General features: G+C 44.1%; 1 protein-coding gene across 3 annotated transcripts in view; it reads right to left on the reverse strand.

Moving 5' to 3' along the window:
• Positions 1-26,194, reverse strand: part of LOC126237160 (long-chain-fatty-acid--CoA ligase 4) — a 244,608-nt gene that overhangs the window by 151,007 nt on the left and 67,407 nt on the right. The window contains exon 1 of one of the 3 annotated variants that reach the window (XM_049947007.1): positions 23,487-23,518. The exons of the other annotated variants lie outside the window; for them this stretch is intronic. The gene's annotated coding sequence lies outside the window, so the exon portion shown is untranslated. Of the gene's footprint in view, positions 1-23,486; positions 23,519-26,194 lie in introns of those variants that run through there. 3 annotated transcript variants of the gene reach the window in all.

The raw sequence follows: 26,194 nt of genomic DNA on the forward strand, positions 1-26,194 counted from the left end.
ACAGGACCTGCAACATGCGGTCGTGCATTATCCTGCTGGAACGTAGGGTTTCGCAGGGATCGAATGAAGGGTAGAGCCACGGGTCGTAACACATCTGAAATGTAACATCCACTGTTCAAAGTGCCGTCAATGCAAACAAGTGGCACCCCATACCATCACGCTGGATGATACGCCAGTATGGCGATGACGAATACACGCTTCCGATGTGCGTTCACCGCGATGTCACCAAACATGGATGCGACCGTCATGATGCTGTAAACAGAACCAGGATTCATCCGAAAAAATGACGTTTTGCCATTCGTGCACCCAGGTTCGTCGTTGAGTACACCATCGCAGGCGCTCCTGTCTGTGATGCAGCGTCAAGGGTAACCCCAGCCGTGGTCTCCGAGCTGATAGTCCATGCGCTGCAAACGTCGTCGAACTGTTCGTGCAGGTTGTTGTTGTCTTGCAAACGTCCCCGTCTGTTGACTCAGGAATCGAGACGTGGCTGCACGACCCGTTACAGCCATGCGGATAAGACGCCTGTCATCTCGACTGCTACTGATACGAGGCCGTTGGGATCCAGCACGGCATTCCGTATTACCCTCCTCAACCCGCCGATTCCATATTCTGCTAACAGTCATTGGATCTCGACCAACGCGAGCAGCAATGTCGCGATACGATAAACCGCAATCGCGATAGGCTACAATCCGACCTTCATCAAAGTCGGAAACGTGGTGGTACGCATTTCTCCTCTTACACGAGGCATCACGACAACGTTTCACCAGGCAACGCCGGTCAACTGCTGTTTGTGTATGAGAAATCGGTTGGAAACTTTCCTCAGGTCAGCACGTTGCAGGTGTCGTCACCGGCGCCAACCTTGTGTGAATGCTCTGAAAAGCTAATCATTTGCATATCACAGCATCTTCTTCCTGTCGGTTAAATCTCGCGTCTGTAGCACGTCATCTTCGTGGTGTAGCAATTTTAATGGCCAGTAGTGTATTTTCCTCTACTTAAATAATTATGCTGTGTGAAAAACAAACCTTTTCTACTGATCTGATAGTGTTGACAGCTTATCAATCTTCGAAGGGCAGGTGGGGCATTCCAACGAATAGGTCGAAGCAAAGTGGAATAGAGCAATATCCACAGATAACTAAAGCCAAATTTTCACATTCAACATCATTTCTGCTTTCAAGCAGTCCAATGCCATATGCCACGTTTGAAAATGTAATTACTGCTGGCGTTTTGATATTGCGCTGCTTGAATACAGAAATGATATCGAATGTGAAAAACTGGCTTTAGTCAGGAGTGGATGCTGTCCCGTTCCACTTTGTTTTGAACACTTCACTTCATTGATATCCCACTCCTGCACTTCGAGTAGCTGTGCAACACTTATCAGCTCAGGAGAAAATGATTGTTGCTCATACAGGGTAATTATTTTACGCACAGGGATATACAGCAATAAGTCACAACATTGCAATGTGTGTGTTTTTGGTTCTGTTGTATCGGTATTTTGTTTCTTCGCGTTACAGAAGATCCACTCTTAGACTAGTAGTTAATGATTCAAACGTCTCTAGTTGCGAGACACGTACTTTTGCATGCGAGTGGCTCATACCACTGTTTTTGTGTTGAGTGATTTACATGCTAAAAGCACATTTTCGTGTAAGTCTGGGCGTTCGTGGTCACGCAATGTGGAAACGCTGTGTAAGTCAGGTATTTTGAAACTGTGCGTCGCGGCTCCCAGGGGCATCGCGGTGGTTTCATAAAAATAATAGTTTGGTTTATTTGCATTCTAACAAGGGAACTCCACATCGCACCCCCTCTAATTTAGTGGTAAAATGGCCCAGTTGATAGCACATCAAAATCTGAACACAGATCAAGCGTGAAAAGAGAAAGAATGTATACTGAACTATGAAAAAAAGAAGCAAAATAGAAACGGTGAACGGTCCAAGCTTAAGATGTGCAATATCGCGCAAATTGCAAGGATCACGGCGTCGTGATTGTGTGCTCACAGTGTTGGATTTCGTGTTCGAATCTCTTTCGTGCCCCATATACAGGGTGTACATAAATTCCGGGAACACTTTCAATTATTTATCGCACAAGAACGAAACATTGTACAGATATCACACATACGTCATTTTCAAGAGAAACTCTGAAAGTTGGTTTTTTTTCGTATATATCGCCACAGTGTAGTTTGGTAATTTGCCGATAGTCAGCGCTTTTCGCAAACATGGCGAGTTCAGGTGCGGAGCGAGCTTTCTGTGTGTCGGAGTTCGACAAAAACAAGTGTGCTACAGCTGTTCAACGGATGTTTAGAACCAAGTACTGTAAGAAGCCACCAACAAGAAGGCCATTTACCACTGGCACAACAAATTCATTACGACGGGTTGCTTGTTCCCGGCAAAGTGAAGCGGACGTCCCAGTGTGAGTGAAGTGAATGTGGAGCACGTTCGAGAGACATTCATGGGTCCAAAGTAATCGGTGCGCCGTGCATCCCGTGAACTCGACTCCAATGACAGTGTGGAAAGTCCTGCGACAGAAGCTGTCAATGAAACCATTCAAACTGGAGCTAGTGCAGAAGCTCAATGACGACAAAGACAAGCTTTTTGAGTTTTGTTCACAGTTGCAATAATTGAATGAGGATGGCATTGTTGATCGCTTAATTTTTAGCGACGAAGCCACTTTTCACACTAATTACAGGCATAATTGTCGAATCTGGGAAGCATCCACACAAGTGCACTGAATTTGAGCGTGATTCCCCAAAGGTTCAAATGGTTCAAATGGCTCTGAGCACTATGGGACTTAACATCTGTGGTCATCAGTCCCCGTGAACTTAGAACTACTTAAATCTAACTAACCTGAGGACATCACCCACATCCATGCCAGAGGCAGGATTCGAACCTGCGACCGTAGCTGTCACGCGGTTCCAGACTGAAGCGCCTAGAACCGCACGGCCACAATGGCCGGCTCCCCAAAGGTAAATGCTTTCGCGCCTGGTCACGTCGAAAAATGTACGGGCCATTCTTCTTCGCCGAGGGCACTGTCACTGAATAATCCTACTTGGACATGTTGCAGCAATGGCTGATGCCTCAAATGCAATGGGACTCTCCGTCCATCTTTCAGTAGGATGGGGCTCCACTCAATTTTCATCGTGAAGTTCGTGGGTACCTGAACACGGAGCTGCCGCATCGATGGATCGGCCGTGCTAAAGAAGGGGAGTTGTTTCATGAAATGGCCTCCCCAATCACCAGATCTCACTCCGTGTGACTTTTTTCTCTGGGGACACATTGAAGATCTGGTGTATGTACCGTCTCTACCACGTGATGTAGCAGAGCTCCGGGAGAGAATGCGGGAAGGGACTGCCACAGTCGACGATGCCATGCTGGGACGGGTATGGCAAGAATTCGATTATGGTATTGACGTCTGCTGGGTCACACATGGTTCGCATATCGAATGTTTGAAGGGAAAAAAAAAGAAGCTTTCAGAGTTTCTCTTCAAAGTGCAATATGTGTGACATCTGTACAATGTTTAGTTCTTGTGCAATAAATAATTGAGTGTTCCCGGTCTTTATGTACACCCTGTATTATGAACTTTCGTCCGTTTGCGGACTTATCTTTCCTCCTTCTGTAGTCTTGGCAACTGTCACACCATATATTACTTATAGAATGTGAGTCATTTGGTAAGAATATATCACCGTCGCAAGTAAATGTGATGAATAATGAGAGCAGGCGAGATGCTGCACAGACTTCTCAAAAAATGAAAGCAACAAATAAACGGATGTGAACTATGTTACTGCAAAGGAATTCAAGAGTCAAAACTTAAAAAAAACAGAACGTAAGGGTCATAACATGTAATACTTTTGTAGAACAAACAGGAGGTATGTAAGGTTGGAGGTCTCTTCCCTACACCTCGCCCGCTCGCTACGGTCGCAGGTTCGAATCCTGCCTCGGGCATGGATGTGTGTGCTGTCCTTAGGTTAGTTAGGTTTAAGTAGTTCTAAGTTCTAGGGGACTGATGACCTCAGATGTTGAGTCCCATAGTGCTCAGAGCCATTTGAACCTACACCTCCTTGTTGCAAACAAATGTTACGCCACGATACAGAGACAAATATGAATACAGCGAACAGACACGCCAATGACCGGACGGGAAGTTCATAATTTTTGTGAAAAAAATAAATAAATTGGGGGACGAGAGAATTTCGGATCTCCCCCTTCGCAGTACAACACCGTAACCACAGAACCACGACGCCGAGGCTCCAGAATATAAGCTCGATGCTGCACATCCTGAGCTTGAACCGTTCACTGTTTCTGTTTTGCTTCTGTTTTCACAGTCCAGTACACCTCCTTCCTGTTTTCATGCTTAATCCGTTCTCAGTTTTTGACGGCTATCCATTGAGCCATCATAGAACTAAATCTGAGAGGGGTGCGTTGGGGAGTTTCCCTTGTAAATAAAGAAACAAAGTGTGTGCTAGTGCAGTGTATCTTCCAGTGGGCCGATCGGCTCCCGAGTGCTGAATCGGCAGACGTCGGAATGGTTCGGCCGGTAGCCATTTGTTATTAGTTGCAGCCAACGTTACATAGCTGACAGTACTGTGAATGCCGCGTTGTATTTCACTCTGTTTCGTACTGTTTGCTTTCCTTGTAATAACAGTACGTAATTGTTGCAGTCAGAATATTTGTTAAATATGTCAATGGATAAAACGATTTCAGTTTTGATTAAGATAATTCAAGCGTTCTTTGCATCCGTGCGTGGCTTAATGCGTTCGCAAAGCACGAAGCGGAGGCATGCGGCCCTCCTTCCCTCGCACGGCTCCGCACCCCTTGGCTGTACATGTGGGGGGGGGGGGGGGGGCGGGTTTGCTTCCTCAGTTCCCTGCACGTCAACCACCTTACAATTAGAGGTTAACACACTGTAGTGATACCTAGCGGGCCGGCGAGTAAGTGTTGTTACTATGCCAGCGAGGTAGATGGCAGCCGAATCGCAGCCTACTACGTGACTCATTTACTTTTATTCAGCAACAATCAGTCTGAAGGTTAGGTCTATCGAACGCAGTTCGTTTTTTTTTTAAATTGTAATTTATTTTTTGTGATTTGTGTTTCCCGGTCAGCATGGTCAAATTCTTAAAGGTAAGTACGAAATGCAATATTTCAAATGTATCATGACATGCCATGAACAGACGCAGGAGGAAGTATGACGACAGTTACTTTAATTTCGATTTTATGTGTGTGGAAGTGAACAGCCACAGTGTGCCATTCGTTTCAAAGAAGCCTGATTCCTAATAAAATTAAACATTAGGAGCCATATCACAGTAGATAGTAAGCAATGTTACTTAACAAATATTAACTCATAATTTTTAGTAAGAATAAATTTTTATTTTTAATTACCATTCCCTTAAAAATGCGAGTTTCCACAACCAAATTTGGTACAGAAATGTAAAACATCAAACAGAAAATAGAATACTTTTTTAATTTCTAGAGACTGAACAGAATAATTGATGAATATAATTTCTTTGATTTAACAAAAAGGCAACTACTAATTTATAACAATTCGAAATACAATGGCGTTAACAGTATTAAAAATTTTATTTCTGTATCTGCGAATTAACATTTCAATTTCTTGATAAATATGACATTTAAATAAAAACGTTGTTACTGGCGAGATTCGAACCAGCAACTTCACGATTATAAATCTATTAGCGAACCCATAATGCTTCTTAATTGCTAAATATGTATTGGAATTAGCATATGCCTGGAAATTGTGTCTGAACGCAAATTTCGACTCGTGGCTACTCCACGCACTTTGAAGGTGTGAAATTCGACATTATAATAAATTGTATAGAATACGAGTGAAACACTCCTCTGTCTCCGTTTTTGGTTTTTATCAAGTGTATTTTTTTAAATAAATTGTACACAATATAATTATAAAATTTTAGAATACACAACATTATTGGGTTTTTGCATACTGTGTCGTAAGATAATGAACTTGTTTTCTGAGCTACCGATTCGTGAAGGGCAACATTAATACTGATCATGCGAAAAGCACTATCATCGTAAATCAATTCAAACATAATTGAATGCCTGACCTTGAGCCTTGTTTACTGCTATTGCAAACGAAACCTTGATCAGGAACTGAAGTCACTTAAAATGAATGGGTAAATCGGTTGGCATCACTGGTATATAGACCTCTGCAGGTTCTGGATCTGTGAGGATGGTAGCGTCAATGACGTTATTTCGAATAGTCTTCATCTACGAACGGGTAACATTACAAATTTTCGGACGATTTTCAGAAATACGAGATTCGTAATACTCAGGTTTTCCGGTAAAACGGATTGCGAAAAAGAAAACTAAACGGCACCATGTTGTATATACAGTTTTGTTTAAAAATTGTTTATAGCCTATGCCCGCCAGAACGTTTATTAGAATATCGTGTAAAAATTTCAAAATTAATAGGTCAAGAAATTTTCGCGATTTTTGCAAACGTTTCCCCTTTATGTGTCAGTAAAGACCGCATTATGTACTCTACTACTGACGAATAATTTTATAAGCTAAAGGAGTTTTATACTTAACAGCGATCAGAAATCATCTTATCTTCAAAGTTGTTTTTATTTTAATTGCAACGTCTTGCTTTGGAAAACTGATGGCCGGGAAATGGCTTTCAAAACGTGTACTTCCGGCGAAATCAGAAGACGGCCACTCGGTAAGGTCCCCTCGTTAGGATAAATAACCTAAAGAGTCCCTCAATAGTCGGACATTAGCGATATTAGTCTGTAATTCTCGTAAAAGTACGCTCACAAGCGACACTGACATTGACGGCACCTGCTATACTCATGAAGGATGTTGGGAGAGGTTCTGATCATTGTTTGGTCGTACTTGCAATCATTCGTGCTCAGTATTCTAGCACCTGCTATACTCATGAAGGATGTTGGGAGAGGTTCTGATCATTGTTTGGTCGTACTTGCAATCATTCGTGCTCAGTATTCTAAAGTTGGCATTTTGTTTGAACCTATTTCATATCAACGTTGTTCATTCTTGAGGAATGAGAGAATGGGAAGCCAGCTTTGCCTCAGAGTGAGATACAAGGAATAACGGTAGCAGTCTAGGATTTGGTAGGGACTCCGTCGTAGTTGCAAAGAGAGAGAGAGAGAGAGAGAGAGAGAGAGGGTGGCGGGGGGCAGGGTGTGTGTGCTCAATGCTGTGTGCAGTGACGACCAGCAGCCTTGCAGTGACGCGATGGTGATGAGAAGTGTCGGGCGGCGTTGTGAGGATTCTCTGGAAACGAGGGCAGCCGCGGCGGCGATGAGTGGGGCTGGAGAGGCGCGGGGTGGGGTGGGGGGACACCTCGTTTTCCGCGCGCTAAGCTGTCTGGCCGCAGCGCCGTATTATACATGCAGCGCCCTCTGTACTGGCCGTATCCTCACGCGTGCACACTGCTACACGCGCACTGGCCATTACACTGTATGAACCTTCTAGGAAAAGTTCTCAATTTCGATTTCGCCCATATGCCACCGCGCTATGTCAGTCTCCCCCCCCCCCCCCCCAGAAAAAACACTAACTTACAACAGGCTGCCTGTCAAAATGCAAGTTAATCCGTCCTGTAGTTGGCTATGCCGGTGTGTGGCCGAGCGGTTCTAGCTGCTTAAGTCTGGAACCGCGCGACCGCTACGATCGCAGGTTCGAATCCTGCCTCGGGCAGGGATGTGTGTGATGTCCTTAGGTTAGGTTTAAGTAGTTCTAAGTTCTAGGGGACTGGTGACCTCAGATGTTAAGTCTGATAGTGCTTAGAGCCATTTGAACCATTTCTGTAGTTGGCTATGAAGAGCCCCTCACATCTACGAAGCGTGTTTTTTTAAAGTAAGTACCATTTTGAAATAAAAATAACACAAACAGGCTTTTTTTTAGCAATTTTATTTTTACACGAAAGCCTGTACTTAGTTAGCATTGAGGTGACAAAAACCACGGAATAGCGATTTACACATATATAAAGGCAGTGGATTGGCGGAGCCGTCATTTGCACTCAGGTGATTCCAGTGAAAAGGTTTCCAAAGTGATTAAGGCCACACGACGGGAGCTAGGCGCATGGGACATTCCATTTCGGAAATCGTTAGAGAATTCAGTATCCTGAAATCCACAGTGTTAAGAGTGTGCCGAGAATACCACATTTCTAGCATTACTCTCACCATGGACAACGCACTGGCCGACGACCTTCACTTAATTACCGAGAGCAGCGGCGTCAGTGATTCCCCATGTCACGTGAGTAACAAATCCAACAGCGACATTTCAAGCTTTCTAAAGCTGTCGAAGTACACTACTGGTGATGTGATTGTGAAGTAGAAACGTGGAGACACAACCACAAGTAAACCAAAGCAAAACCAGCCAGACCTCACGTGACAGGGATCGTCGAGAATCGCAGAAGGTAGGCCTAGATGTAACAAATCGCATGAATCAGCAGAAGGAATCACTCGTAAGTTCCAAAGTGCTATCCGCATTCCAGGTAGCACAATGACTGTGCACAGGGAGATAAAAGGATTGGGTCAGAATGGTCGAGGCAGCTCCTCATGAGCTAGTCATTGCTAAGTGGCGCTTGAGGCGGTGTAAAGAGCGACGCTACTGCGCAATGGATGACTGTAAACGAATGATTGGAGTGATGAATCATGCTATACCTTGTGGCAATCGGATGGAAAGGTTTGGTTCTAGTGAATGCCCGGAGAATGCGACCTGCCATTATGTGCAGCGTCAACAGTGGAACACGAAGGAGATGATGTTACGCTATGGGGGTTTTATTCGTGGTTAGAGGTGAGGTCTCCTTAATGGGGCTAAGAAAACGTTACATTCGGAAGGATACTAACACATTTTACAGCGTTGTTTACTGCACAATAGAGGATCATTTCGGAGGCGGTGATGAGAATGGATTCTGTCATAACAGAGCATCTAAGAGAGAATGGTTTGTGGACAATAACGTTCTTGGACTGGCCTCTTGAGACCCGACTTGGAGCCCATGGAACGCCTTCCGAGTGAGAACGTAGAATCGCTACAGAACCAAGTCCAACATCACTGCCTTTCCTGGTTTAGGCTCCTGTGGAAGAACAGACTGCCATCCGATTTCAGTCACTAAATTAACATGCGAAAAGTTGCTCCTTTTTCAGCCTTTCTCGGAGCTGTTTCCTCTTTATCGCTGTTTCTTGCCAAATACAGCCAATATAAATACGGCACACGTTTTCTGTCAGATGATCGACATGTTAGCCTTGTGAAATCGTATTACCAGCTGACATTATTTCATATGTGAGGATCTCTCTAATATATTGAAGGTTTGACAAACTAGTACTGTCAAAAAATACTGGAAATGAGCAGCTTGCCAGCTTGCTTAAGCATTTGTCGGAACAAGGTCCTGTGCGTAGATTCCAGATAAGAGAGTAGTTTACAGTGATAAAAATGTTTTAACGCCAGCTGAAATTCATCCGAGGTTCATAAATGTGCATGGTGGCTCTTTTCCTTCAATTTCCACCGAGAAGAAATGTGCTGACTTATTAAAATGATGTCGGGAAAGTCTCCACTGCTACCCCCCCCCCCCCCAAAAAAAGACCGAAAAGTGCAGCCGCAGCAGAAATGATCGAAATAGTGCACGATATGAACCGGGAAGATCGGCGTACGAAATTGCGCGAATGCGCCAACGTTTCATGAATTTCGCATGAAAGTTTCCGCACAATTTGCATTACGAAAGCTTTTTGTTAGAAGACCGTCGCGCGCCTGGTCACGGCAGATCACAAACGAATCGCACAGTTTCCGAGTCGTGTTTCGTGGCATATCGTAAAAACAAAAGTGATTTTCTTTGCCCGTTTGGGGCAAAGGATGGAGCATGGCTTCACCGATACATAGCAGAATAAAGAGAACAAACGAGACAGTAGTTCAGGCCCATACAAGGCGAAAGCGACATCATCGGCAAGATATGTCGGGGTTGGCGCTTTGAAATATCTTAAGTAACTTTATTCAAAGAGGAAACAAAATGACTACGGAATATTATCCTAACCTCCGAGGACAACGAAAATTACCAGATTACCTTAGTCATAAGGGCCCCAGTGGTGTGATGGTATAGTATGTAACTGAGTACATTATGCTATGTCCCCTGGTTCACGTACCCGGCAACTTGCACAGTAGCCGTTATATTTCTGACATAATAAGGCCGGAGGCTGTGCCTTATTTTCGATGTTTTTCAGCAAGATAAACTAATACTGCAAGTCGCCCGTGCTGTCCTCGCCTGCTTCAACGCAGAGTGTGTCCAACTGTTGCCCCGGCCATCATGTTCTCCAGGTCTCTCACCCACTAAAAACATCTAGTAAGTTTGCGGCTGAGACACTCCCATGGGGCACTCGCCACCTAACTACTACGATTAATGAAACAGCATAGAACGACGCACCCGTATCCGTTATCTCAGTTCGAGTCGATGTCCAGTCGGGTCAGACTAGACGCTTTTCCCAGAGGTGGCGGCGCTGTGTACTAGATCTCGAATCCTGTATAAAGCCGTGTCCACACCGTCGCGACGCTCAAGCCCAACGAAAGCGCTTCGGCGCAGTGGTACCGCCGCGGCGTGGAAGCCGAACAGCGATACTCTGCGCAACAACTAAGAAGTTCCGCGCTTTGTCGATACATCAAAGGAAATGGTTCGTTCTTGCGCGGCGCTGTTTGGACGGGTTTCTCGTTTTCCATTGTTATAGGCGTGCGCACGGAGCATTTCTGTGCACTTACGAACACCCTGCGCCGTTGTACGGTGTTCAGCGCCGTACGTCTGTGCGCGGCGAGGCGCGTCCGGTGTGGACGGCGACTCAACCCGAACTCACAAATTTCACCAGGTATTCTTCGCACTGTATTGCATACGCACAAAAAAATTTCGTTATTTGCTATCCTTCGAAGACGGATGTTATGACCGCTATAAAACTGCTTTGCCAGTTTCATCCAATGTGCGACTGTTATTCCGATAGCGAGTAGAATGTAATGACAGAAATGTAACTTTCTGAGCTTACGTACTCCACTGCCGAAGGATATCGTATCTAACAAGGCAACTATCTCTAACTGAACTGCTTACGTTTATATATGCAGGCGCGAACGACGATTATACATAAAAAAAATTAAAAAAAATCATCCCCGTTTCCTAAAAGGGTGTTTATCAGTAACCCCACCACCACCACCCCCGACTCTTTACAAAATCGTATTCCCACATATAAAACTGCTTCTAATGTCTGATTTCCTTAAAAATGACTTGATGATGAGGTCCCATACTCCGAGCAGCGTAGGGGACGATGCAGGAGACCCGCACCGCTGTACTAGGCAAGGTCCTAGTGGAGGTGGTTTGTCGTTGCCTTCCTCCGACCGTAATGGGGATGAATGATGATGAAGACGACACAACAACCACCCAGTCATCACGAGGCAGGAAAAATCCCCGACCCCGCCGGGAATCGAACGCCGGACCCCGTGCACGGGAAGCGAGAACACTACCGCAAGATCACGCCCAAAACTGCTTCTAATGTCTGATTTCCTTAAAAATGACTTAATGAGTTTAATATTTGACTTTCAGCGTGTAAGCGCGAGAGAGTCTCAAAAGGGTTTGAAATTATGTTTAAAATCTGTTGGTAATCAGTAAGTGCTCTCATTCTCAAATGCTGGATGAATAGTCTGCGTAATTTGCGCGCCATGAGTTACGCTGCCACAAGAGATACACACTGTTTGTAACTGTAATATTTGCCTTACTGTGTTAAACCTTTAACATAAGGTTAATCCACTTAATGAGTAAACTAATGCCATTTTAATTTTTTTAAATTCGGTCAGTAATTACATAAAATGGTGAAAATCAAAGTTTTTTTGCCCCTGGAAGCCGGTAGATAGGCAACCTGCAACTTGTACTATGAACCGGCTTAGCTGTTCAGTAATACACACGGCTACGCAGAACGTTGAAATTCGGCTCACTGATGCGTACAACCTTTCTCTGCAATGGTGCCAAAGCATGGCGCTGTGTGACGTCACCCTCGGTCTTGGCGACGCTGCAAACAGCAAGGTGTCCATACATGCATAACAAGGCCAGAGCTCAGAAGTTAATGTGATATGTAAGGTGGGTTAATGATGTCACATTAACACCAAATTTCACCAAAATCCTGGCCAATGTCACCGCTGACGTGTCACGGAAGGTCGCCACACTGCTTCTTTCCTTCTTTTTACGCCTCTGCGATGGAGGTCAGATCCTCGACACGCAGAGTTGAAATCACGCGGTTTTTGTATAACTGGCCGAGCAAAATATTTCAGACACACCGCCGCTCAGAATGAACCCATTTCGACTTCGAAAACAAGTCTGCCGTGCGATATGCAACATAACAACATTTTTGACAACCTTTCACACTGCTTACACCCCCCGCACCCGGACGATTCATCCCTTCTCTAAGGACATGGCGGGGCTACAACTCCCTTGAAAGTGATCTGACCTCTTTGGAGTGACCACAGTTTTGCTCTGGTATAAAGGGTGCAACCACTAGGGACCGTTCAAAACCATTCAATGAAATTTGAACGTGATCCGAAGCAGCAAAGAATGTTTCTGCTTTTTCAGTACTCTTGTTTTCCGCACCCCTGTGGCGTGATCATGGGAGAGGGTGGGCAGGCAACAATGACACGTACATGAATAAAACGGCAAAGGGTCCGGCTAAGACCCTCTAGCTCGGGCAAAACACTTCGTGCCACGCGCGCAGCTCCGTTGAGCACTTTACAAACTGCGATCGCACTACACCCCAAAGAGGACAAATCACGTTCAAACGGGTTGGAGCCCCACGACGTCATCAGAGAAGGGTTGAATCGTCTGGTTGTGGGGGAGTGTCAGTAGTGTCAAAGGTTGTCAAGAACGTCACTCTATTCCTCAGAGCACTTCAAAATGTCGTTTTCGACCGCGAAATGTGTGTATGAACGGCCCATGGGAAGGAGCGGCTTCATTGACGCCATTTATGCCACCTCCTGAAGCATTTTCGTCTTGATTCTCAGCGGCGGTGTGTCTGAAACGTTTTTCTCGGGTCACTCATACGAAAACAATGCGTTTTCAATGCTGGGAACTGCGGTTGTGACATTCATCGCAAAGGTGTCGACAGAGGGGATGAGATGTGAGTAGGAGGCGGTGTGATGACCGTCCCATCGTGTGACTCGTTCACAATGGCGTTGGGCAGAATTGTGAAATTTACCCACCTAACATCTCACACGAACTTCTGAGCTCACGCGTGTTTTTTTTTTTCTTTTTCCCCCACATGTGTTGCCCCCTTGCTGTTTGAAGTGTCGCTGAGCCCGAGGGTGAACGTCTTCAGGGTGCCTGCTATTGCATCATTACAGAGGAACTTTGTAGGCACCCGTGAACCAAATTTCACATTTCTGCGTCGCAATGGAAGAAAAGAGGTTCCAAAAAAATGATCATTTAATTCGTTTGCACTGTGTAGATACCTCGACGATCGTCAGTCACAGCTGTCAATCGCTGTTGCAATGGGTTAGATAAGGTTACAGCCGTAAGAAACATCGATGTCCAGCCATTCCTGCCACAGCAAACGAGGCAAGTCATTCGCGTTTCGTGAACATCACTGACAACTGGCGATTTGTGCCGCACAGTTGACATCGAAACTCCGCGAGCCATCTTAACGGTGTTGGTAGAGGAATCTCCAGTACCGCTATCCTTTTCCCTTTCCCTGTTACATTTCCGAGTAGTGTGTAGGGAGAAGGCATCCAGGAAGCTTCTGAATGTGCTCCAACACTCCGATTTTCACGTCGTCACCATTTCGCAAGAAGACTATGAGACTAAGTAATATATTGTCTTGTCGGGAAGTACGCTCTGGGAATTTTAACAATAACATCTGATAGTGCCATTTCTTGAATATTTCCGTCATGCTCATGTGTTTTTGTAACCGAACCAGTGAAGAAAAGGGCGCCGCTCTTCATTGGATGTTCTACGTGTCTGCTATTAATCAAGCCTGATCAGAGCCACAGACTGACGAGTAATACTTTTTATCGATATGTATTAACACGGACCGTGAGGCACGAAGAAAAACCAGTACTCCAGCAGCGACTGGCAGCATGGTGGTAGCAGGAAAAATGTTCAAATGTGTGTGAAATCTTATGGGACTTAACTGCTCAGGTCATCAGTCCCTAAGCTTACACACTACTTAACCTAAATTATGCTAAGGACAAACACACACACCCATGCCCGAGGGAGGACTCGAACCTCCGCCGGGACCAGCCGCACAGGCGGTAGCAGATAGCGCGGGCCATGGCCAGGGCAGTGCTGTTTCCGCTGGACTACTTGTTATTCGTAGGCTTTTACTGTTCCTATTAATACTTATCGATAGAACTAATAAAGCATTAGGCTTATTTGGAACCGCTTCAACACATGGACCGTAAAATTCCTCTTTAATAATAATTCTGTAGGTAAACGGAAAAAAAGACTGATGCTTCCTGTCGACAGTGAGCTTCACATGATAGATTTGGCGAGCTGGGCTGACTCCGGCTACACAGTGCTGAAACTAAACTCAAAATATCCGCCAACACACCGAGAAAATGCACCTGACGACTCTTACGAGGGACATCCTATACATCCAATTTTGGACGTTCGACAGGAAAACTCTACATCTACAGAAATGGTTAAAATGGCTCTGAGAACTATGGGACTTAACATCTGTGGTCATCAGTCCCCTACAACTTAGAACTACTTAAACCTAACTAACCTAAGTACATCACGCACATCCATGCCCGAGGCAGGATTCGAACCTGCGACCGTAGAGGTCACGCGGTTCCAGATTGAAGCGCCTAGAACCGCACGGCCACACCGGCCGGCCAAGGTTTTAACAACTTCTGTATTCCGGATAGAGCACCTTCGTTGTTGAGCTGTCTGATTACTCGGGTCACCTCACTGGTAGATTCAATTGTGTCAAAACGTTTCCCACAGAGTTGTTCCTTCAATTTGGGAAACAAATCAAAGTCTGGTGGGTTCAAACCAGTCCTGTATGTTGGGCGGTGAAATATTTCCCATCCATATTTGTCGAGCGTTTCTCTTACTGGTAGGGTAATATGCCGTCCTGCATTCTCTTGCATAATGAGGAAAACAGCTGCATGCATGTCAGGCTTTCTTTGACGAATTTTCGGGCGCAAAACATTTTGCAGAAACAGCTTGTAGTACGCGCCTGTTACAGACGTCCTCTGGTGCACTCTATTTGTAGTTTAGACTCCATCTTCAGTTTCATAGTTTTGAAATGATTGTTGGAGGCGGAATTTTTTCGGAAGTGGTGAGATTGAACTTTTCCACTGCGACGGATGAGACTTCATCCAAGCCCAAAATCTCGTATCCAAGTCTCATCAAGTGCAACAATCAATTTCAGAAACTGTTCGACAACGTTGAAACAGTTCTTCGGCGATTCTTTTGCGACTTGCTTTCTGCTTTTCACTCAGAATCATGCGCAACCCATCTGTCAGCAACTTCTCCCATCTTTAAATTTTCAGTTATGATTCTGTAAACTGAAGTGACAGTCAATCTCGTCTCATATGCAATTTCCTCACAAGTTTTTCGTCCAGCCTCTCTCTCAATGCCATTAACAAGAACGTGAGAGGTGTAGTCTGTTGCAGCACATGGCCTTACACTTCCTGGGTTGTCCTCAGTGCTTACCCGACCTTCCCGGAAACACACAGATCACAGTGATACGACGCTACGATCCACTACACTATTCCCACACACCTCTCTCAAAGCGTCTTAAATTTCTGTTGGGTAATTTCCACGCAGGGCTTTGATTTTTGTGTAGGGGCGCTAGTCACTACGTGCAATCCGACTTGGCTCGGTTTCAGCTTCCATTTTAAAACTGAATTACTCACGCCACTGCCACGCGAACACGTACACTATAATCATGCTTAAAGTCTCTCTCACTACTGACATGAATTTCAACTTGATCACGCCACCCTAACTGTCGCGCATGCGCAAAGTACAGGGCTTTTGAAATGATTCTGGTATCTTGTAGTTCTGTTTCTAGATTTATTCTTTCTAACTGAAGGTACGTGTCACCCCAATCATAGGTCCCATTTCCGCACTATTAAAGCATTCGGTGAACACCTCGAGTCTCCTCCAGATTGCATCCCTAGCTGCGGCTCGATGGTAAAGCATGAGAATATGGATCAAAGGTCATGGTTCGAGCTCCGGTCAGTACAATATTTTTATTACCTGTAACACCCGAACACCCTCCACTCTCTCACTACAGCGAACCGCCTGACCATAAAAGACGTTTCTAGTCTCACGTGGCACACAAAGCCTCTTCGTTCTCAGTAACTGCCCAACTTGTGGACGGGAATGAGCAAGCAAAGGTCTATGACGGTGATTCTGGTTCGTCACGATCGGTTTCCCGCCGCAGTTCTGACCTGAATTTCTCGGGATGTTTGTCACTGTCTGTAGGCGCGGAAGTACAGTAAGTGGCAACGTCATGGCAGCTATCTCTATTTCATTTACTCATCCATGTATATGGGGGACAAAAACGTAAGTCACCACTGTTGCGTTTAACAGTGTCAAAATGTATATCAATACACTAGCGAAATTCACTATTTCGCTGGATAACGTCTGGTATGCCCGTAGCCAATTACTTATATTTTGTAACTTCATTAAATTGGTTACAAGTTCGCTGAATTTTCCTGTGGTAGCTACCAGTAATTAAAGTTAGCTTACTGTTTTTTAAGCACTATCATCGTGCTGGAGGTTCTGTTTTTCGGAGCTCAGCCAGTTCTCTGATTTCGCACACGTTAGCCGTCTGGAGGTCGTCGCCGCCACAAAAAATACCCAATATGTGCAAGCGGTTTGGATTCCGCGCAGAACAGTAGACACCTCTTACGAACTGTGCAAACCCATTGTGAGATTGTAGAAGCACAACAATATATCGGTTTTGTCTGAAGTCTCCGGAAGCCTTTTTTCTTCTATATAAATTGAACGAAAATGCTTGAATTATTGGAACGTTAACTAGGTAATTAACAGAGCTTCCGGCATCAGATAGTGGAATTTCATGCTCAATAAAAATACTGTGCGCCTAGGAAAAAATGGACGTTCTAGAATACGACAGCGACAATAAGCGGAGGTGGCGCTTTTCGAAAAGATATCAACCTGATAGATTTCCAATAACCCATGACTTTCCAAAAACATAGGACATAATCTTTATGTTTAATGGACTGTAACCATATGTTCATTACCGAAGTAAGAATTCCAGAAACCAGTCACTATTTAGGTTTTCAATTTATTTTATTGCCCTTTAACGGTGTTGAGTGTTTTCTTTGTCATCTACGGAAGGTGCACATTCAGATTTACTGCATAAATCTAATAAAAGCACATATGTTTGCTTTCTCTGTTCGCATCTTATTCATTTTTCTTATATATGTACATACGAAAACCTTAGTTGTTTGTCGCAGACTACTGAAACTAAATTCTTTAGTTGAAATGACTGTTCTAGAGTGAGGCTGACTCCGGCTACACAGTGCTGAAACTAAACTCAAAATATCCGCCAACACACCGAGAAAATGCACCTGACGACTCTTACGAGGGACACCCTATACATCCAATTTTGGACGTTCGACAGGAAAACTCTACATCTACAGAAATGGTTAAAATGGCTCTGAGAACTATGGGACTTAACATCTGTGGTCATCAGTCCCCTACAACTTAGAACTACTTAAACCTAACTAACCTAAGGACACCACACACATCCATGCCCGAGGCAGGATTCGAACCTGCGACCGTAGCGGTCGCTCGGCTCCAGACTGTAGCGCCTAGAACCGCACGGCCACTCCGACCGGCGACTTTTTTAGGTTTTAGTTTCTTCGATGAGGTCATTAACGGTAGTTAATAACGACAGTAAGGGAAGAATAATATGATATTCTCCGAGCAAACAGAAAAAAATGAGGCAAAATTACCGGTACTCTCTTGCAGGTAATAGTGAGCAATAGGGCAGAAGACTATTTTGAATGTTTTAACCATGGACGTTTTTTGGGTAAACATGCACAACATATAAACAACCTCCAAGCAGAATGGATATAAGTGTGTCTAGTGAAGCTGCCTGTCTGCCCTAAGAAGAGCATATTTTATTACACATTCTCGTTAGGAAAATGGCTCCGAGCACTATGGGACTCAACTGCTGTGGTCATCAGTCCCCTAGAACTTAGAACTACTCAAACCTAACTAACCTAAGGACATCACACACATCCATGCCCGAGGCAGGATTCGAACCTGCGACCGTAGCAGTCGCACAGTTCCGGACTGCGCGCCTAGAACCGCGAGACCACCGCGGCCGGCATTCTTGTTAGGACAACGCCATCATTCCTTCATATTCAGTGAAACGACAGAACGCCAAATGAGGATGGCAGGATTGAGACTTGAATTAAGGGGCTCCGGAAAGGCTCAAAATCATGAAAAGTTCAATTTTTACTTTTTTGCGTTTTCTGAATCTGCAGACTATTACCTTTTAATAGATATATAATTTATTCAATTCCGAAGACTACAACTATTTTAAAAAAAATTTTGAAATGTGTTCTACATGGGCGTGACCCACTGTGGCGCTGTTAAACTGCTGTCAAATGGTGTTATTATTAACGTCCTTGTTCATCAGGTACATTTTAGTGATGTGAGATAAAGTATGTGTTGTGGCTAACCTGTGATGGTTCAATATATATCGCTGGTGTGATTGTCGATTGTTTCATGTTTATTTACTCTGTCGTTATCTCGAAAATATTCGTAATTAATTCTGTTTCTTGAGTCTCTGTTTTGTTGAAGTATAATAATGAGTAAAAGTAAAGTTATTAGAAATCCTCTGAAGGCTTTTAAGAAAAGGAGAAATGTTGGAAAGCCAAAGGTATGTGTTATTACTGTAAACAATAAAGACGATGAAAATCCCCAACATAGCTTGTGTCCCAAAGAAGAAGACAGTTGGTGTAAATATAACAAAGGATTGCTAACTGGTGAAGTGTACACTCATAAGCATAGTCTGCCTCATGCAATAATGGAGGTGATAAAACCTATTTTCAGAGACTTAGCAGCACCTGAACTGTTGAAAAAGTGTATTCACGGAAAAACTCAAAACCCCAATGAAAGTGTAAATAGTGTTATATGGTCGAGAATCCCCAAGACTGTATTTGTTGGAATAGAAACACTTCACTTTGGTGTGTATGATGCTGTTGCGACTTTCAATGATGGCAACATTGTAAGGTGCAAGGTATTTAGAAATATGGGAATGAAGATAGGTTCTAACATGGTACGAGCGATGCTTGCTTTAGACAAGGAACGCCTTCGGGCTGCAGACAGGGCTGTAAAGAGTCTAGAAATACAAGCAAGAGTAAACAGGAGGAGGAACAAGAGGAAGCTGGAGGAGGAGTTTGCAGAGGATGAAGATAATCCATCCTATGGACCTGGAATGCACTAAAAAGTTAATCCAATCTTTGTCGCTCGATTCCCAAAACTTTTATTTTCTCATACTAATTACATGTTTTCTAAGGATCTTCCAAACATATTTGTTTCAAACTTTCAGTAAATGTTACACAGTACCTTCTGCATAATTTAACACAGCCTTTTTCCAAAAAACTGTATATTTTTGAATATATAACTAAAAAATTGCAAAAAAATGTTGTGAATTTTCATTACAATTGAAAAATAATCATCTTTAATAACTGAACTAAAATTTTGTAAAATCCCTGTGTTAAGTTGTAGCCCATATTCCAATAACTAATCTGTAAAAAGTTCAACTTCCTGCCTCAAATACTTTGTGAGGAAAGATGTAATTTATAAGCGTTATTTTAATATTGCAAGTATAGGGCGTTCCGGAGCCCCTTAAGCTAGTACGGACTACCTTTAGTGTATTTCCTCTGCATCGTTAGAGAGTGGTAATATAACGTCATTGACAACAAGGTCATTGCGGACAGACGGAGAGTACGTTGTGACAAGTGCCGGTCCGTTCGTATAGTGGTGCAGTATAAAAAGCTCGAGAAACATTTTCACTGCGCGTGCTATCTAACGACGATTCTTCTGGACACGAGTTATGGTTTTAGAAGTGAGCTACTTCACAGGGGAGACTGGGTGTTTTCCTACCCAGTCGCTGTGGCATCTAGGCCAGACTCAGGGCCAGGATTGTAAGTTTTTAAATACCTTCATGAAGATACGTACGTTAACACTGGCGATTCCACAAAGAGAATCGGAAATATAGTCATGATTGCAGCATTACCCGCTGTGAAAATAATTCTAGTAAATCTTAATTTAACGTGGTGAACTTAATGCTACGGATGCCCAGTCATCAAAACTTGCAAACAGTTATCGACTTCAATACTAATCAAGCAGAGGTATCTTATAAGAAATACCTTTTTCTCAAATTACGTTTCTAAAACAATATTTAAACTATCAGCGGAAAAAAGTACTATGGTAATTTTAAAGATCCAAAAGAGGGGGGGGGGGTGTCATTATTTTCAAAAGCACGCCTGTTCAAATAACAGATTAAGCAGTAACACAGAACAAAGTAACGCTATGGAGGGACGTACGAAAGAAAAATTAGTCAAGGTAAGCTGATAGTAAAGTACAGAAAACACAAAATAAATCAGCAAGGAAGAATTAGTCTAACGTACTGCGACGCCCAGGCCGTGAGAGATGTGCGCACTGGCTCAGTAGGGCAAGGATAGCGAAGGGAATCGGCCGTGACCTTGTTGAGCTAACCATCGCCGCATCTACCTAAAATGACATTGGAGCAACTACGCGAATCACATATTTGAATCGCGCCCCCCACAATACGAGTACAATGTCTTAGCCACTGGCCTGGCGAGGAAAATTCCTCTATCGCGAGGCACAAATGACTGGTCGAAGTTGTCTTATAAAGGACGAAATAAAATATTACAAAATTACAAAAACTGACCATTTTTAACTCGTAGTTGGTATGAAAGGGGGTCTCCAAATCTTGTTACGGCAAATACAGGTGATAAATCTTGGGAGAAAATTTCAAATTTCTGCGATGGTGCCACAAATCAGATAGATCTAGTAATGCTTCAGCTCTACAAGCGTTGCTGAGGTTACTTCACGACGGAATGAGAACTTTTTCCTCAGGTGCACTGAATAATGTGTACGACTTTTAAGTACGCATACCTAGCAGTTATCTCCTCATTCACCTGTAAACTAACACTGGCACACACAGCCGCTCATTAGTGGCAAAACGCAAAAAAAGTCTTTTACAACATAGTAAATACTTTGTTGGATACATTACTACCCATCATTCCATGGATTACAAAGTTGCTAAAAGCCTGACCTCCGACTCCTATTTGTAAGGCTCTGTTATCAATGGAGCACTGTTACTTAATTGTGATGACTATCTCTGCCTCAACAACTCCTGAAATTCGACCAGCTTTTTAATTTTGGATCCAAAGAAGCTACCGTCATATAGCTGCGTTCATCGATAACATGACTATTATATCAGTCACATCGACTATTTGACTGCCAGGTGCAAGGCCTTCGTAACCAAATGTCGCACTTCGAATATCTTTAACTCTTTCTGGGGCGCTAGTGCACAATCTTCTGCAAAAAATTCCGCTGAATGGGAGTGTAATTATCTATCGCTCCCTCGGCCGGATTTAAACTGGAGCCACTACCTCTCTTTAACGAAGCTCCTCAGATTTCGTTGAGGTTAAGTAGACTCTGCTGACACGCTCCCATCAAGGAAGAATCCATGGCACCGGCAGGGATCGAACCCAAGTCTTACACGTGGCGATCAAACAACACAGGCTGCTTAGCTATGCTGTGGACACTTATTACGGACACGTACGAATGAGTTTCTGTGACCCTATACGCCTTCTAGCTGACTAAATCAGAGGATGGATGGGAGGTACGCAGTATTCGACGTCATACCTGAAATATTATAGAGGTACCAGGACTTAAACACTTACTGAATACTGATACGGGTGGAAGTATAAGACACTAACACGTGCAGTTTCGGAGATAATTGGTTTGTACAAATTTATTTGAAATATGAAATTTTAGATTAAAATCTCATCACCCATGGCCTACCTTAACAAGAAGTACAATACTACTGTATTTCAGAACGTTAGGCGTTTGTTACACTCGTACCTTTAAGAGGTACTGCACGCATCGTTCTCGCCTTTGGATGCAATACTGCACCCATCTCTGCAGTGAGCTACGAATTCTTTAAAATACCCAGTCTTAAGAAGACTGTACAGTTCACTGCTCTAGTTTTTCAAGCGTATCAGCGACAGTGCTGTAAACTTCACTTCTGAGACGACCCCTAGCCAGTAAAGTCCAGAGCATTTAGGTCACGTGATCTTGCACGTCAAGGTACAGGCTCTGCTCCTCCTATAGATCTTGGACTAATATTGTCGCGTTAGTTGCAGCAACATGTGCCGGTGATCCATTACGCATGTACAACATTCCCCGATCATGGGCCATATATGAAATTTGAGTCCAATTAGATGGAGTTTCATTGGAATGTTGACGTTTCAAATACATGTGTCGTCCTAGGACGACACTGATACTGCAGTCAGATGCACCTCGTAACGACACAATCGCAAATATTTCTACAGCGGATCGTTTGTGCACCGTGATTGCTGAACGTTTTTACTTCTCTAGCAAACTCTCACTGATCCGGCCGTCAGTAGTCCGGCCTCTCAGTTATCCGGCCCACATCCAGCCTCCAGTCACTGAAGCAGAAATTACGCATACAATAATGAATTCTCGTATGCAACAATGTTGTCAGGTAATTACTATGTTAAACAACGCTATATATGTTTGAAATTGTGGCTTTCTTTACGCATACAATAATGAATTCTCGTATGCAACAATGTTGTCAGTTATCGATGTTAAACAACGCTATATATGTTTGAAATTGTGGCTTTCTTTACGGTTCAGTGTCATGGCTTTTGAAAGGAAACATGTTATGCCAGACATCAAGCAGGAACTCGAAATTAGAGACCATATGAACGGACATTCCTCGCGGAAAGCCATTGATGCTGAGTACAGTCTTTGACGAGCAACTATTTGTGAGGAAACTTTAACAGACGGACACATAATTAATAGCGAACAGGAAAAGTTGTGACGAAAGTGTTGAAGAAGAGAACACAGGAGGAGAGAACATGAAGATACCTCTTACTGCTTGTGCTGAAGCTGCGGGCGTCTTCCCGCAGTGCATTATACAACAATCAAAAATACACACTAGCGATGCAATGCTCGTAAAGCGATCCGCTGATCCGGCACCCATATGTGCAGAAATGGCCGAATTAGCTAGACCCTTGTGTATTACAATAGTCTTTCTCCCGTGCGTGTTTACACTATTGTTACGATAGAACATGAAAATTACATTGGAAGAAATCGTATTCTAAATGAGCTTCGATTTTAGTTAATGTCTTCCCGAAGCGTGTATGGTACTGTTGTGGAACACTAGGGGGCTACAGACACCTCCGTGACCGCTAGATCGCTGTAAGTGCGCTTAGTCAAGAGGAAGTACTTACGGAATGTAAGGTCCGAAGTGCGAAGCGCGCAGTTTCCGCGGCGCTACTGTCAGAGAGCATAGGAAGGCCGCGAGCCGGCCGCGTTTTAACGCTGCAAGCCTCGGATATCGTCACTTAAAGGAGGAGGGGGGAGGGGGGGGGGAGAGCAGGGCGGACGGGCGAGGGCAAAGTCCAGCGCCGGTCGCCAGTTCAACTGCCCGCCACAAAGCGGTGCCTACCGCTCCCCGGCCGGCACGCCGCGGCGCTCCGATTGCAGTCGCCCACCGCCTCCCTGGTCTGCACTGAGCACAAAGTGCACCGGCTGGTTCCCCCCTTCACGCTTTGTCTGCCTTTCCGCCCCACCAGTTGCTCGCGTCCACAGTTCTCCGAATAAGCACTCCAGGCTCGTGCGCTTAGGACTAGAGGCTGCTCAGCGCTGTTTGCGAGTCGAAATGAACGACCTACCCTGTCGAGTCACATTCTATAATGGCCACCTGCTTGTAGAGCAACAGCCGTGTGCACCAGCTGAGACGAGCTGGAAGTGACTCATTCACTGAGGTGTCGTTCGCCTCCATGGCTATTACGAGCCACTACGGCTGCAGCGTCTGTCTGTTGTCATGAACAGTAATAAACTGCTAATTGAAATAAAAATGTTCAATTTTTAAAATTTTTATTGAACCTTGAATTTAAAGATAAAACGTAGTATTTATCAAAATCAAAGCAAGGAACTTTCATTTTTAATTCTAATTTACACTTCCACAAATTAGTCTAAATTAGAAACATGCCATCGAAAAAATATATGTAGAAAGTACTACCTGAATAAGGATAAAAAACAAACTGTAGTACCCATATCGCACTCCGACAGGAAAAAGTAGAAAAACGGAAGTTTTTAGTTTGAAGAATACGTCTAAAGTCCTCCAACATGCACGAAAAACATATTTACTGCCGACAATACTTACTTACTTCAAAACTATAATACTTACACTGTTTCAGTGTAAGTATTATAGAATTAATTCTTTAAGTAGAGTTTTGTCAAGTATAGAATTTTTGAGTTGTATCACCTATTCTTTCCGGGGTGCGATATATGTTTGTCACAAATATTTAGTCATGATTTAAATATTAAGACCCGAAAACTAAACTTTTTTTCTTAGTCATCTTAAAAGCGTAAAAAATTCAAAATCCCTATCTATAAAAAATTTGACAATGCTCAATGTGAGCTAACTTGCTTGCACGAATTGCTCAGTGGTTTAAAACAAGTCATGCAAATAGGCAGCTTGCACTTAGCGCACAAGTGTGTAGTCTTCGCTCTTTTATTTCGCGGACAGGATGAGTATCTGTTTCTCTTATTTCTCTCCACTTTAAGGATGTTTCGATCATTTTAAGGTGCTCTTTTATATACAATTCACACAAAAGCTTTGCAAGCCCTGTCAACTTCTCCGTCCTTTCATGACTCTGTTTTATGACACTAGCATTTAGTGCGCTTATACTAAGTGATCAAAAGTATCCGGACACCTGGCTGAAACTGACTTACACGTTCGTGGCGCCATCCATCGGTAATGCTGGAATTCAGTATGATGTTGGCCCACTCTTAGCTTTGATGACAGCTTCCACTCTCGCACGCATACGTTCAATGAGGTTCTGGAAGGTTTCTTGGGGAATGGCAGCCCATTCTTCATGGAGTGCTGCACTGATGAAAGGTATCGATGTCTGTCGATGAGGTCTGACACGAAGTCGGCATTCCAAAACATCCCAAAGGTGTTCTATAGGATTCAGGTCAGGACTCTGTGCAGGCCAGTCCACTACAGGGATGTTATTGTCGTGTAACAACTCCGCCACAGGCCGTGCATTATGAACGGGTGCTCGATGGTGTAGAAAGATGCAATCGCAATCCCCGAATTGGTCTTCAACAGTGGGAAGCAAGAAGGTCCTTAAAACATCAATGTAGACCTGTGCTGTGATAGTGCCACGCAAAACAACAAGGGCTGCAAGCTCCCTCCACGAAAGACACGACCACACCATAGCACCACTGCCTCCAAATTTTACTGTTGGCACTATACATGCTGGCAGATGACGTTCACCGGGCATTCGCCATGCCCACACCCTGCCGTCGGATCGCCATATTGTGTATCGTAATTCGTCACTCCACACAACGTTTTCCCACTGTTCAATCGTCCAATGTTTACGCTCCTTACACCAAGCGAGGCGTCGTTTGACATTTACCGGCGTGATGTGTGCCTTATGAGCAGCCGCTCGACCATGAAATCCAAGTTTTCTCACCTTCCGCCTGTCGTAGTACTTGCCGTGGATCCTAATGCAGATTGTAATTCCTATGTGATAGTCTGGATAGATGTCTGGCTCTTCAACTGTCGGCGGTCTCTGTCAGTCAACAGCCGAAGTAGGTCTATACGCTTTTGTGCTGTACGTGTGTCCCTTCACGTTTCCACTTCACTACCACACCGGAAAGAGTGACTTGGGGATGTTTAGGACTGTCGAAATCTCGCGTACAGACGTATGACACAAGTGACACCCAGTCACCTGACCGCGTTCGAACTCCGTGAGTTCCGCGAAGCGCCCCATTCTGTTCTCTCACGATGCCTAATGACTACTGAGATCGCTGATATGGAGTACATGGCAGTAGGTGGCAGCACAATGCACCAAATATGAAAAGCGTATGTTTGTGGGTGTAGATTTGTTCCTATATCTGCACTCTGCTAGTTTTTTGTTCGTCC

The sequence above is a fragment of the Schistocerca nitens genome, chromosome 2 (assembly GCF_023898315.1).
Source record: "Schistocerca nitens isolate TAMUIC-IGC-003100 chromosome 2, iqSchNite1.1, whole genome shotgun sequence".
NCBI classification, from domain to species: Eukaryota; Metazoa; Arthropoda; class Insecta; order Orthoptera; family Acrididae; genus Schistocerca; species Schistocerca nitens.